The sequence below is a fragment of the Hemitrygon akajei genome, chromosome 5 (assembly GCF_048418815.1).
Source record: "Hemitrygon akajei chromosome 5, sHemAka1.3, whole genome shotgun sequence".
In the NCBI taxonomy this organism is placed as follows: Eukaryota; Metazoa; Chordata; class Chondrichthyes; order Myliobatiformes; family Dasyatidae; genus Hemitrygon; species Hemitrygon akajei.
Window position 1 is genome coordinate 119,444,439 of NC_133128.1, and position 14,086 is coordinate 119,458,524.

General features: G+C 50.0%; 1 long non-coding RNA gene across 1 annotated transcript in view; it reads left to right on the forward strand.

Annotated features, from left to right (window-relative positions):
- The window catches only part of LOC140728110 (uncharacterized), a 171,680-nt gene extending 157,889 nt beyond the window's left edge, over positions 1–13,791 (forward strand). Inside the window, exon 3 of the long non-coding RNA XR_012098997.1 lies at positions 13,187–13,791. This is a non-coding gene — a long non-coding RNA (uncharacterized lncRNA). The remainder of the gene's footprint in view (positions 1–13,186) is intronic.
- The last annotated feature ends 295 nt before the right edge of the window (positions 13,792–14,086 follow it).

The following is a 14,086-nucleotide window of genomic DNA, read 5'->3' on the forward strand; positions in this document are numbered from 1 at the left end:
CCGTTCCCACACGCTCACCCCGGTCCTCGCTCTCCCTGTCCCGTTCCCACACGCTCACCCCGGTCCCCGGTCTCCCTGTCCCGTTCCCACACGCTCACCCCGGTACCGTCAGCAGCCACATCAAGTGGCCCCACCACAGGCATGGCCCGATCCTCAGGAGCAGTGCGAGGGGGAGACCCCATTCTCCCTGGATTGTCAACAGCACCCCCAGCCTGTTCCTGTTGCTGGCTCCTGCTCGCTGGTACTACTCTCTGCCATGCCTCTCGTGCCCAGGTGCCCAGTTTGGCATCGCATTAGCCTCCTGGAAGTCCGAAAGAAGAGCTCGAGCCACCTCGGCCTTGACCGTCTCTGCACCCAGATCTCTTTGGTCACCCGCCGCTGGGGCCCGCTGACCTCTGGAAGGGAACTACAATCTGAGAAACCTCACTCGCAGGCGACCCCCTTCTCTCCCCGCTGACCGCAAATAACCCCCGTTCACCAGTGCCAATCCTCACCTCAGAGGACACACACTCTGAGCACTCCAGTGTACCCGAGGATGAGTCAGTCCTGGCAAACAACCCATATTTGCCAGGGTCCCCTTCAAACCAGAGGCTACAATCCGGCAGAGAGAGGGAGAGCCTCTTTCCACGGATGGCCTCTGAGTGATGGGCCCATCCTCCTGTTCCAAGGAGGCGGAGGCAGCAGAGGGAGAGCCTGCGGTTCCCCCCATGTGTCTGAGCATGCAGCCTTTTGTGGGGGTAAATCTTCCCCCTTAGTTGATTCCATATCTTTGGATTCTGAGGATGCACTCCTCCTCTGATGCGGAGAGGCCTGGCGGCCTCCATTTCAGCGGAACACTCGGCCCTCAGCACCACGTCCTCCCTCGCGGCTTCTCCAGACCCTTGCTGAGACACAGAGGAATCCGTGCCCTGCAACTGGGACTCCCCGGTTCATCCTTCTGTGGCGGGGAGGCCTGAAAAATTGTCTTCTTCCCCCTAGCCTTCCTGGCCGTTACGTTTCGAGTACAGGCCGAGTACTCCAGATGTTAACAGCTGGAGAAATCCAAGCCGGATCCCACCAAATTTTGCAGAAATGAACTTTTGCCAACCCGCCAGCCATGGTTGCTGCCGGAGCTGGAGCACAGACTCAACAAACACAGCAAAACAGCTTTCCTCTGATAAGAAAACTGCTGTGGTCCACCGTCGAAGATAAAACACCTCTCTCCTTCTCCTTCCTCCATCCTCGTCACCGTTCTACAGGGTTTATTTCCGGAAAAAAAAACTTATTCCAGAGAGCTCCCACACCATCGCCTTTTCTTTCACAAAACTACAAAAGTTTATTCACACTAAATACAAACATCAAGTATTTACAAGACAGTGAACAGATTCAGATTATATATGATTATTACAGTCTATAAAACAGTCAATGCCCTGGGGGGGGCGGACCGCTCCCAGAAATTCCCCACTGTACCCATTTTGACTGTGTGCTCCTCTCCAAGGACAGCCGGGCACTAATGTATTCTCGGAAGAGGGGCAGGCAGTCGGTCCAGACAGAGCCTTCGACTTTCCGCCGGCTAGACCCATGAATGGCCAACTTGGCCAGGCCCGGTAGATCCTCCCAGTGCCCTGCCCCTTCCATACTGGATGCCTGTATATAAGGAGCACGGGGCTAAAGTGTAACCAAATCCTAAGGAGCAGCCCTTTCAGATGTTCAAACAGGGGCAGCAACCTCTCACACTGTCTCCTCCGGGTCACAGGTGAGGGGGTGTCAGTGAACCTGCTTAAAGACCTGTTGCACGGTGCTGCCTATGCAACACCTTCCACACCAGGTCCCCAATGTACAGGGGAAGGACCCTTTCTTAAAGAGATTTCTACTGGGGGTCTCCCTCCCCCACCACCAGATGGTAAAACAGATTGCCACAGTGAGTCTGGGTGTGTGACCCTCCATCAGTACTGCTGCCCCCACAATGTGACCCTCCCTCAGCATTGCCCCTCCCAATTGTTGTGCTCCCTTAGAGCAGGGATTTCTTTGCTCCAAGAAAAGTTAAGCCTTTCGTGCCTGGCAGAATGACATCGGCAAAATGCCAAAACAAAACTTACCCTGGAGCCAAGGGAAATATCCAGCGCAGGGTCAGGGAACTGAAGACCTCTTGGTAGACTGAGCAAGCCCTGGAAATCCAAAGACTGGAAGACTCTGGGAACATGAGAGGATTCTGCAATGCCTCCCAAGCTGCCTATGCTTCAAGTTATTGTGGCTTAAACCCCCAGCACTTAAAGGATGGGAAGAGGTTCCACAGGATCAGAAGGATATCAGTGATTGATGGACGGTGCAGCTTCAAGAACTTCTCTACCGGGACAGCACCGCTGAACCAGGGGTTAATAACAAAATCCTCCAGAGACTTGTGAAATCTTCAAGGAAGATGGACCAGCTCTCCTCCACCACATATGTGTCCTGAGGGTCTGGGAAAAGGAACAGCTTCCTCACAGCTCAGAGATGCTCTAATAATAACCATATTCAAGAAGGAAGACAAGGCAGATTGTGTCAATAATGGAGGCATCTTCCTCTTGTCAACGACAGGCTAAGTCCTTGTCAACTGACTCCTGCTATCTGAGGAAGTATTCCCTCAATTACTGTGGTTTCCATCCATCTAGAGGGATTGCAGACATGATCTTCACAACACGGCAACTACAGGAAAATGTCACAAACAAAGGCATTTTCTCTTGTATCTGGCTTTCATAGATCTGACAAGAGCATTTGGTAGAGTAGACCACCAGCTCTCTGGTGTTTACTTTCAAAACATCGCTGCCTGGACAAGTACCTACAGATCCTGAGGTTGCTGCATGATGGCATGTTCTCAGCAATCGTGGTGCTGAATCAGAACCCTTCATTGTAAAGAGAAGAGTCAAACAGGGCTGTATCATTGTACCCAACCTAGCTTCCCTCCTCATCCTTCAGCTCACTGGACAAGGCCAAGCACAGGGAATCCCAGTTGTGTATAGAATGGACAAACTGCCTTAAGATCAACAAGTTCAGTACATGAGATTCAGTAGGTGGATGACGATGCCATCGCAGCAGACTCTGAAGAAGATCTCAATTGTGTCCTGAATGTCTTTGACTATGAGAAAGATGCAGGTCACTGACCAACCAGCCTTCTAAAAAGCTGATGACATCACTCTTTAAAATGTAGGCTACTTTCCCTACCTTGGAAGGAGGAGTACTGACGGACACTGGAAGAACCCTCTCTCCTAAAGTTGAACATTTTGCAGCAAAGTCACAAAAGAATCATTTTGGAGACTGCCAGAAGGCTTTTGGGAGTGTGGAGTATCATCTTGGCAGTGACCTAGAATAGTTTGCTTTCCTGAAAAACTTTGTTTGATGAAGTTTTCAGCCCATATCTCTTCAGCGCTGAGCAATGGGTGTGCCTGGCAGATTGTGGAAGCTCGAGGCTAAATTTTGACTATACACTCCATTTTCCCCTCCTGTGCCGTCTCGTCTCTGAACTGTTTCTTTTTGACTGGTTGCTGGTGTTCCACTGGGTGAAGGCTGTGTAATATCCCAGCAGAGGTGTTGAACTTGTGAATTTCTAACTGCGTAGTGGCCCCAAGACACCGACACCGCAGTCGCATGCGGAAGTTGCGATCTTGAGAGTTACAGCTCGCAAAGAGGACCGCTCGTGCAATGAATGACTTTAAGGAAAATGCTGTACAGTGTACTGTACCTACTTCAGTCGGTAGGAATGCCACTCGAAAAGCCATGACTGACACTGTTAGAGGCTGTCAGGGTATTGTTGCATCAGTGGTTTTGAGTGGGAAGACTATTTCCTACTTGAGGTCAGCGAGCGGTGTGTTTTTGGCCATGAGTCGGGGGTTACGGGTGGGGAGGGTTTTCAAGCAGGTGGAGCCAGTGTTGGTGGTTTTGCACTCTGACGTCCACCCCCTTATCCCTGACAAGGCCCTCCTCCCCTAGCTGTCCTCTCCAGGAAGGTACGATCCAAATGAACCCCAATAACCTTCGCGGGGCTATGAGCACCTATTCTCCTTTCAACACCATCTGGAATGGGGTGGGGATACCAAGGGACAACTTCAGGTTTATTTTGAGGGACAGTATTTCACCATTCCACAGGCTATGGACCACCCGGTGTGCCGAGCCTGTAAAGAGTTTGGGCACATTCGAAGGGATTGCCCGAACCATCAGGCTGGCAACTCTGCCTCAGTGACACAGGGCGATACTACTGGGCCTTTTCCTGTTGAAAGCCCTCCTGCTGTTCCTCATCCTGTCGTTTAGCCCCCTCCCCCGTTGCCTGTAGCAGCGGACGTCAAGGAAACGCGCGGCACTGATGATGTGGTGAGGGGTGGGTTCAGGTGATGGATAGGAAGGTGAAGAAAAAGCATCTGAAGGCCTCTCCCCCAAAGAAGGAGGGGGTGGTTACTGTTTAAACCAAACCTGGGGGGCCCTGTGGCATCTGAGATCCAGCAAGGGCCTGGCGAAGTGGACGCCTCTGAAATGGAGGTCAGTGTGCCTCAGCATATACGTGCCCTGAAAAGATGGAAGCCTGGAAATCAGGGGCCACAAGGGGAGGAGGATTTACCCCCAGTAAAGGCCATGTGCATGGGGCATGTCCCCTCAGAGCTGGAGGATAGCCCTCCCATACAGGGGCCATCCTGTTGGGGTGGCATCTCCTGAACACGCGTCCTCCACGCTGGTGAGTGGCGCCACTGTAGAGGGGTCGTGTGGGGAGGCAGACGCCTTCAAATGAGGCAGTGCACTCCCTGGGGAGGGGCAAAGCCCTGAAGAACAGGATCACCTGTTGGTGGAGGGTCACCAGTGGGATGAGTTTCCCAGATTGTTGCCTCAATCGAGGCGAAGTGCCCTTCTGAGGAATGTTTTGCTCTGGCCCCCAAGGGGAACTGGAGCAACCCTAGGTTGCCACCCCACGTAGATGGTCAGAGAAAGGAGGCTCTCCTCATGCTGATTCCGGGGAGGGTGACAAAGGTGTGGAGCTGGGCAAGGCCCAGCAGGCTCGTGTCCTGGCTGTGCATCCAGGGGTGCCAGGGTCTCACTCTGTCACTGGTCCTGGGGATGGAATAGCTGGGGTTGTCCATTAGGGCTACAGTGAGGAGTGAGGTGGTCATGTGGTGCAGATAATGACTGCTTGCTTGGAGGGTGACGAGGGTGTGGGATGTGGTGAGGGGAAAGAGGCGGACTCGTTTGAAACCGAGATGGGGGACTTTCTCAACCCAGGCACTGTCTCTGTGGAAGAGATCTGGCAGTTCATGAAGGAGTTCTGGAGAGAACCAGGCCCACCTAGCTACTGATCGCTGGCCAGGTCAGCAAGGGGTCAATCAGCATCTCCGCACTATCCTCCAAAAGAAGGGGAAGGGAGCTGATCCCCACTGATTTACGAGATCCCTGGAGTCCCTGGAGAAGGGTTATATGGAGAAGACGGGAGAGGACTCAAGGGAAAGCTCTGCTCCTTCTCCCTAGGGCTCTGGTGAAGGGTCTTAATCACCAAGTTCGGTGTAGCTTCTCTTAGAGTCATTGGCAATGGGGAGCTCTCTGCAGATCCCATCATCTCTCTGTCCTCCAGGACAGGAGATACGTGGTGAGCTTCCTTCAGGAAACCCACACCATTCCAGGAGGTGAATCCACCTGCCTCCTGGAATGGTGACGGGAGGCCTACATGAGCTGTCTCCGTTCCACATCGAGTGGGAAGGCCATCTTGCTGGCCCCTCTTCTTCCAGCCTGAGGTATCGCAGGTGCAGGATCTCGTGCCAGGCCGCCTGCCTCACCTCGCTGTGTGGCAGGATGGTGTGCCGATGCATTTTGTCAATGTGTACGCCCCTGAACCCGGCCCGGTGCAGGCAGTCCTGTTCCGGGAGGCGTTCGTGTTGCTGGGGACCCATAGGCCATAGTGAGTGCATCATCCTGGGAGGTGATTTCAATTGCACCCTTCAGGAGTGGGATCACACTGGTCTCCAGAGTAGTCGAGCAACAGTTAGGAAGATTAAGGAGCTGGTTGTATTCATTGACTAGTGGAGCCTTCACCCTGATCGCTGTGCTTTCTCAAGGAGGTATAGATGGGGTGGAGGCTGGGGGATCGATCCACGGTACATCTCCACGGTGCATGGCTCCTAAGTGTCAGCTTGCTCCATGCGGCCAGTTGCGTACCTGGACCACCATCAGGCAAAGCTCAATGCCCTGCCTGCACGGGTGGGGTCTGCGTACTGACATTTCAACAACTAGCTGCTGGAGGATGGCCAACTCCAGAATTCGTTCCGTCAGTTTTGAAGGACCTGGTAGGAAGAGCAGGGGAGTTTCCCCTCCCTGAGACTCTGGTGGGATGTGGGCAAGGCTCACAACCAACTGTTCTGCCAGGGATATGCCCGTGGGTCGACCAAGCAGCAGATGTCTGCGGTTAATCAGCTTGAGAAGGAGCTGAATGGCTTGGAGTTCCAGCTGGGGCTGACCAGTGGAGGTACACCCCTCTGTGATGAGAACCAGAGGACAAAGAATGCACTGAGGCACCTGCAACTTGAAAGGTCCCGAGGTGCTTATGTGAGGTTATGCTACAGGATCTAGACCAAGCTTCACCCTTCTTCTCTTCTCTTGAGAAGGGGAGGGGTGTCTGCAGGCAGCTTGTGGAGTTGCTGGCAGAGGGTGACTCCTCCGTCACGGATGACAATGCATGCAGGGCTCTGTGAGAGGACCTGCCAAGGGGTGCGGAGTGGCTAGATGCTCTGCTCTCTTTGGAGGCGCAGACCTGCAACCTCAACCAGTTGCAGAGAGGGAAGGCCCCGACTCGATGAGTTGACAATTGAATTTCTCTGGGTCTTCTGGGAGATCCTGGGGGTCGACTATGCCAGGGTATAAAGCCTGGCAGTGGGTGATATGCTCGTCGCGGCTCAGAGTAGTTGTAGCCCTGCTGCCCAAGAATGGGGGTCTCCATTGCCTAAAGAATCGAAGCCCAGTATCTCTCCTCAGTGCAAAGCATAAGATTTTTGCCCGGGCAATGGTCAATCATCTGGGCTCTGTGCTGGCTCAAGTGGTCAGTCCGACATGGTCTCAGGGTGGTCCAGCCAGGATATTCACCTATGCCAAGAGGCTGGACTGTCAGTCACTGTTCTCTCCCTTGACCAGGACTAAGTGTTTGACAGGGCGGGCCACAAGTACCTTTTTGGGACTCTGCACATGTTTGGGCTCTGGCTCGTGTCTGCGTGTTGTACACTGCTGTTAAAAGTTAATGGGTCTTTGACAGAGCCCTTGTGCTTCGGGAGGGCAGGGTGTGCATCAGGGGTGTCCCATGTTTGGACAGTTGTATTCTAACTGTGTGGAGCCATTCCTGTGCCTTTTCTGTAGGATGTTAACAGGTTTGGTTCCATACAAACCAGACGTGGAGGTCATTCTTTTGGTTTATGCCGATGACGCCCTCCTCATGGTCACCGACCCTGTTGACATGCAGAGGATGCGAGACTGGCAGCAGATCTTCTCGGCCATGTCCTCTGCAAGGGTCAACAGGGAAAAGTGAGCGGGTCTCTTGGTGAGTCAGAGGCAGATGGACTCCCTACTGGAGGGGTTGAGGCCCATTGCGTGGAGCACCACACACATTCTCCACGAGGGTCCACCTGAGCTCAACTGAGGATGCCGGGCTGGTGAACCGGTGGGACCTGTAGACAAAGATCTCCGCTGGCCAGGCCTGCTTCGTCCAATCTTGTACCAGGGAAGAGCTTTGGTAATACATCTGCTGGTCGCCACCATAATATGGTTACTTTAGTCCCACCCACTGCTTTTGTCTCCTGGACCCAGAAGAGACTGTTGCAAATATTCAAGGGCAATAGGAGGCAGTGGGTCTCTCCTGTGGCCCAAAGTCTTCCAAATTGCAGAGGGTGGTCAGTCATGGATATGTGAGCACTCCCAGCTGGCGGCTCTCCACCTCAGGGCTCTGCAGAGACACCCTCTGAGGTGGCACTTTCTCCGCCAGGGCCATTGCCTGCAGGAGGGCACGCAGTGCCAAGCATCAGCTGTGCCGCTTTGTGGGAACTGCCCCGGTGTTATCGAGAGCTGCTGCAGGATGGGGTTGAGACAGGGTGCTTTAGTACTGGTGGGGGATGAACTCTGGTTTTGAGGGTGACCATTCCCCGTCCTATCACGGTGGGTGTCAAGGAGTCTTGGGGGCTGCGGGGGGTGGTCTCCAGGCAGCACAGCACTGTTGAGCTGGAATTGCTCATCAGGCTCAGTCCATGAGATATTGTACCTCGCGGGAGAGGGTCCCACATGAGGTGAGCCGTCTTGTGGGAATGCCCACTGTGACCTTCTACAACGTGCCAAGCAGGTTATTGTATGGGCTGCCCATGCACACCTTTCACTTCCTTGCCTTTGTCTGCCGACCAGACTCACCAGGGCAGTCTGTTTTATCATCCAGCAGCGGAGGTGGTCTAGAGTGGAAATATCTTTATGCAGGGGTCCTTCCTTGTACATTGGGGACCTGGGGTAGTGGGTGTTGCATAGGGCAGCACCGTGCAACAGGTCTTTAAGCAGGTTCACTGACACTCCGTCCACCTGTCCATTCTGTGGCCGGGAGGAGTCAGTCTATCATGCATATACTGAGTGTGAGAGGTTGTAGTCCTTGTTTGAATAGGGTTTTGGTTACACTTCAGCCCAACACTCCTGATATTTGGGCACGCAGTTTTGAAGGGGGTGGGTTGCTTGGAGGATCTACCTGGGCCTGGCCAGAATGGCCATTCATGCGTCTAGGTGGTGGAAAGTCGAGAGCTCTGCCTGGTCCGACTGCCTGCCCCTCTTCCGAGGATATATTTGTGGCTGGCTGTCCTTGGAGAGGGAGCTTGCAGTCACTATTGGTACAACAGGGAATTTCCAGGAGCAGTGCCCCCCCCACCCCAGGAATTGACTATTTTATAGACAGTAATAATCATATATGACCTGAATTTCTTCACTGTCTTGTAAATACTTTTTGTAAATGTCTTGTTTCTATTTTTGTATAAATAAACTTAAGTAGCTTTGTAAAAAAAAAAGGGTGGTTACTGAGGGATGGTAATTCTCTTCTAATGAAAGCTAGCTCAGACTGCTTCATCACTGAGAAATGATGAATATAATGTGGAGAAATGAATACAGACAGACATACTTTATTGATCCCTAGGGAAATTGGGTTTCGTTACAGCCGCACCAACCAAGAATAGTGTAGAAATATAGCAATATAAAACCATAAATAATTAAATAATAATGTTAATCATGCCGAGTGGAAATAAGTCCAGGACCAGCCTATTGGCTCAGGGTGTCTGACACTTGGAGTTGTAAAGTTTGATGACAACAGGCAGGAATGACTTCCTATGATGCTCAGTGTTACATCTCGATGGAATAGTCATGGACTTTTCCGACTCATCTCTGTTCCAAATGGACATCCCTCTATTCAGAGGCTGTACCATCTGGTCCTAGATGCCCCCGCCAAAGAAAACATCCTCTTCACTTCCTCCATCTAGGCCTTTCAACATTCGAGGGGTTTCAATGAGATCTTCCCTCATTTATCTAAATTCCAACGAGTTAAGGCCCAGAACTTATAATCACTGTTCACATGACACCCTCTTTGTTCCCGGAATCTTTCTCGCTGAACCACGTCCGATGTCAGCACATCCTTTCTTAAATAAGAAAGCCAAAAGTGCTCACACTACTCCAAATGAGACCTCACTAGTGCCTTGTAAAGCCTCAGCATCACATCCTTGCTTTTATATTCTAGTCCTCTCCAAATGAATGCTAACATTGCACTGGACTTCCTCACCAGGAATTAAACCTGCAAGTTAACCTTTTTTGGATTCCTGCACGAGGACTCCCAAGTCCCTTTGCACATTGGATTTTTGAATTTTCTCTCCATTGAGAAAATAGTCTATGCTTTTACTCCTTCTGTTAAAGTGCATGACCATACACTTCCCGACTCTGTATTCCATCTGCCACTTCTTTGCCCATTCTCCTAATCTGCCTGAGTCCTTCTGTAGCCTCTCTGCTTCCTCAATACTACCTGCCCCTCCACCTATCTTTGTATTGTCTGCAAACTTGGCCACAAAGCCCTCAGTTTCATCAGCTAAATCATTGACATACAACATAAAGTGAAGCAGTCCCAACCCAGACCCCTGTAGAATACCTCTGGTCACCTATAACCAATCAGAAAAGACTCACTTTATTCCCACTCTTTGCCTCCTCCCAATCAGCCAATGGTCTATCTATGCTAATATCTTTCCTGTAGTACCCTGGGCTCTTGTTCAGCAGCCTCTTGTGTAGCACCTTGTCACAGACCTTCTGAAGATCCAAGTACATAACAACCATCGATTCTCCTTTGTCTATCCTGCTTGTATTTCTTCAAAAAGTTCCAACAGATTTGTCAGTCAAGATTTTCCTTTAAGGAAACCATGCTGACTTGGGCCTATTTTGTCATGTGCCTCCAAGTACCCTGAAACCACATACAGTACTTAATGAACTCCAATATCTTCCCAACCATTGAGGTAAGGCTAATTGGCCTATAATTTTCTTTCTTCTGCATCCCTCTCTTTTTGAAGAATGGAGTGGCATTTGCAAATTTCCAGTCCTCCGGAACCATTCCAGAGTCTATTGATCCTTGTAAGATCAATCCTACTGCCTGCAATGGCTTCTGCTTCCTCCTTCAGATCCCTGGATCTGAAGTTCCAGATTACGTATCTACTTTCAACCTTCCCAAGCAACATCTCCCTAGTAATAGCAACTGCACTCACTTCTGCTCCTTAACACTCTCCACTTCCAGCATGCTACTAGTGTCTTCCATAGTGAATACTGATGCAAAATACTTATTCAATTAGTCCGCCATTTCCTTGCCCCCCCATTACTATCAGAGTCTCCTTAGCCCTGCAACTCTACCCACTAGGACTCTACATCTTCTGATCCTATGTCATGTTTTTCTAAAGATTTGATTTCATTTTTTACCTGCAGAGCCACTCCAACCCTTCTGCCTACCTGCTTGTCCTTTCAATAGAGTGTGTATCCTTGGATATGAAGCTCCCAACTACAATCATTTTTCAGCCATGACATCGTGATACCCACACATCATACCTGTCAATCTTCACCTGCACTACAAGATCATCTGCCTTATTCTGTGTACTGCTTGCATTCAGATATAGCACATTCAGTCCTGTATTTGTCACTCTTTCCAATTTTGTCTCCCTTTTATACTGCAACCCATCCCACTGACTGCAATTTTGTCCTGTCATCTGCTTGTCCATCCCAACATTACCTCAACACATTGCTTCTGCTTATAAACCAGCATCCCTGTCCTCAGCCCTATTACTCTGGTTCCCATCACCCTGCCAACAGTTCTAGCAAACCCTCCCACAAAGATATTGTCTCTGTCCGTTGCAGGTGTCGCCTGTCCATTTTGTACATGTCAACCCTTCCCCAGAAGAGATCTCAATGATCCAGAAATCTGAAACCCTGGCCCCTGTAATAGTTCCTCAGCCATGCATACATCTGCCAGATCATCCTATTCTTGCCCTCACAGGTGCATAGCATAGACAGCAATCCAGAGATTGTTACCCTTGAGGGTCCTGTTTTTAAGGTTCCTACCTAGCTTTCTAAATTTTCTTTTTAGAGGCTTCTTTCATTTCATTCTTTTGCCATTGGTACCCATATGTACCAAGACACCTGGCTGCTCACCCAACCTTTTAGACCATGATCTGCGACATCCCTGACCCTGGCACTAGGGAGGCAACATGCCATCTGTGTCTCTCTATCACGTCCACAGATGGTCCTATCTACCCTTCTAACTATGGGATCTCCTATCACTACAGCAGTCCTCCTCTGGCCCTTCCCTTCAGAGCCACAGTGCCACACTCAATGCCAGAGACCCGATTGCTGCAGTTACCCCGGTAGGTCATACCCCCCAAACAATATCCGAAACGGCGTGCTTGTTATTGGGGGCAATGGCCACATGGGTACTCTGCACTGCTGCCTGTTTCCCTTCCCTCTCTTGGCAGTTACCCATTTACCTGCCCCCTGCATCCTAGGGGTGACTGCCTCCCTGTAGCTCCTACCTATCACCTACTCAGTCTCCTGTATGAGCCAAAGGTCAGTGAGCTGCAGCTCCAGTTATTTATCACCTTCTCCGAGGCGCTGCAGCTTGGAGAACCTGGTGCAGATGTGGTTATCCGGGAGGCTGGAGCTCGCCCAGAATTCCCACATCTCACACAAAGAACGAAACACAGCCCTATGGAGCCATTATTACTGCCTGAATTGTACACTTACAGATGAAGAACAAGAAAGAAAAACCTTACCGGATAGTTACATTGCCCAAGCCTCTAGAACCAAAGCCCCACTCTAACAATGGCCATTCCACTTACCTTCCCTTATTATTATTTGACCTTGCTAATGAATCCTGACCTTCAATTGACCGCTGTTCAAGCTCTGAAAAAATGTCTATGAAGTGCTGATAAGGACGTAGACTATTTTATAAATGGGGAGCAAATACAGGAATCAGAGGTGCAAAAGGACTTGAACTCATAATGCAGAAGTCCCTAAAGGTTAACTTGCAAGTTGAGTTGGCGGTAATGAACACAATGCTAGCATTCATTTCAAGAGGACTAGAGCAAGGATGTAACGTTGAGGCTGTATAAGACATTGATCAAACAGTACTTGGAATGTGGTCATTATTTCATTATATTAAAGAAGGGCTGTGCTAGCATTGGAGAGCATGTTCAGAAGAATGATCTGGGGATTGGAGGGGTTAATGAATGGGAAGCATTTAATGGCTCTGGGCCTGTACTCAACAGAATTTAGAAAAATGAAGGGGAATCTCTTTGAAATCTATTGAATATTAAACAGCCTAGATAGAGCAGATGTAGAGAGGATGTTTCCTATAGTGGGCAGTCTAGGACCAGAGGGTACAGCCTCAGAATAGAAGGGCATTCCTTTAAAACAGAGATGAAGAGAAATGACTTTATCCAGAAGGTGGTGAATCTGTGGAATTCATTGTCACAGGCAGCTGTGGAGGCCAAGTCATTTGGGAATATTTAAAGTAGAGGTTGATAAGCTCTTGATTAGTAAGGGTCTCAAAGGTTATGGGGCGAGGGTGGCGAATGGGGTTGAGAGGGTTAATAAATAGACCATGGTGGAATACTGCAGCAGTTTCGATGGGCTGAATGACCTAATTCTCTTCTTATGTCTTCTGGTCTTACAGAGATGTTAGAACGGGTTAAAGCCATGCTACCAGAACCATGGGTCCAGAGGAAGGCGGCCAATATGTCACCACGCCAAGAGTGACGCACTCTCTCATTGCTTTCATCATTTTCACTGTGTGGAAGATACACAGCAATGTTTTCCATTGTCGCGTCCCTATTTCTTATAAAGACAATTGAATCCTTTGTGTCTTTGAATGTCTTTCAAGGAATGTACTTTGGCAGATGGAATCAAGAGAGAGCTGTCGCTATGTGCAACGGTCCCACAGGATGAGCAGCAGCGGAGGGACTTGGGTGTTCACGTGTGTAAATCCTGCACCTGACAGTGCCTGCCTTCCCCCAGGTAGGGTCCATGAAGTGAGAGGCACAGGAGGCACAGTGATTCTGAACCAGAATCCCAGTTATTATCACTGACTTATGTCACGGCAGTATTCAGTATTTCACGGCAGCAGTACAAGATTCAAGGTTCAAATACATTTATTATTAAAAGAATATATACAACCTTGAGATTTGCTTACTCACAGGTAGCCACAAAGCAAGAAACCTGAAATAACCCAATTAAAGAAAAAAAGAATAAAAAGAAAAGACCAGCACTCGATACGCAAGAGAAGGGAAAAAATACAAGTCATGCAAATAATTGAAGTGCACAAGTGCATTCAGAACCAAAAATGAGCCTTCTGATCCAAAACCTGGAGTAGGCCCAAAGCCTCATTTATCAGTTCATCATATTAGTGGGCATGGAGCACACAGCACAGTCTTTATAGCCTCAGCAACACGGAGGTGATCATCATGGAGAATGAACAAAATCGGCTCTTGTCTCCGATCTGGTCGGGCGTTTAAATTGTCTAAACAGTGTATCATACCTCACACTGGGACCTGGGCACCACTGCAGTGAAAGGCTC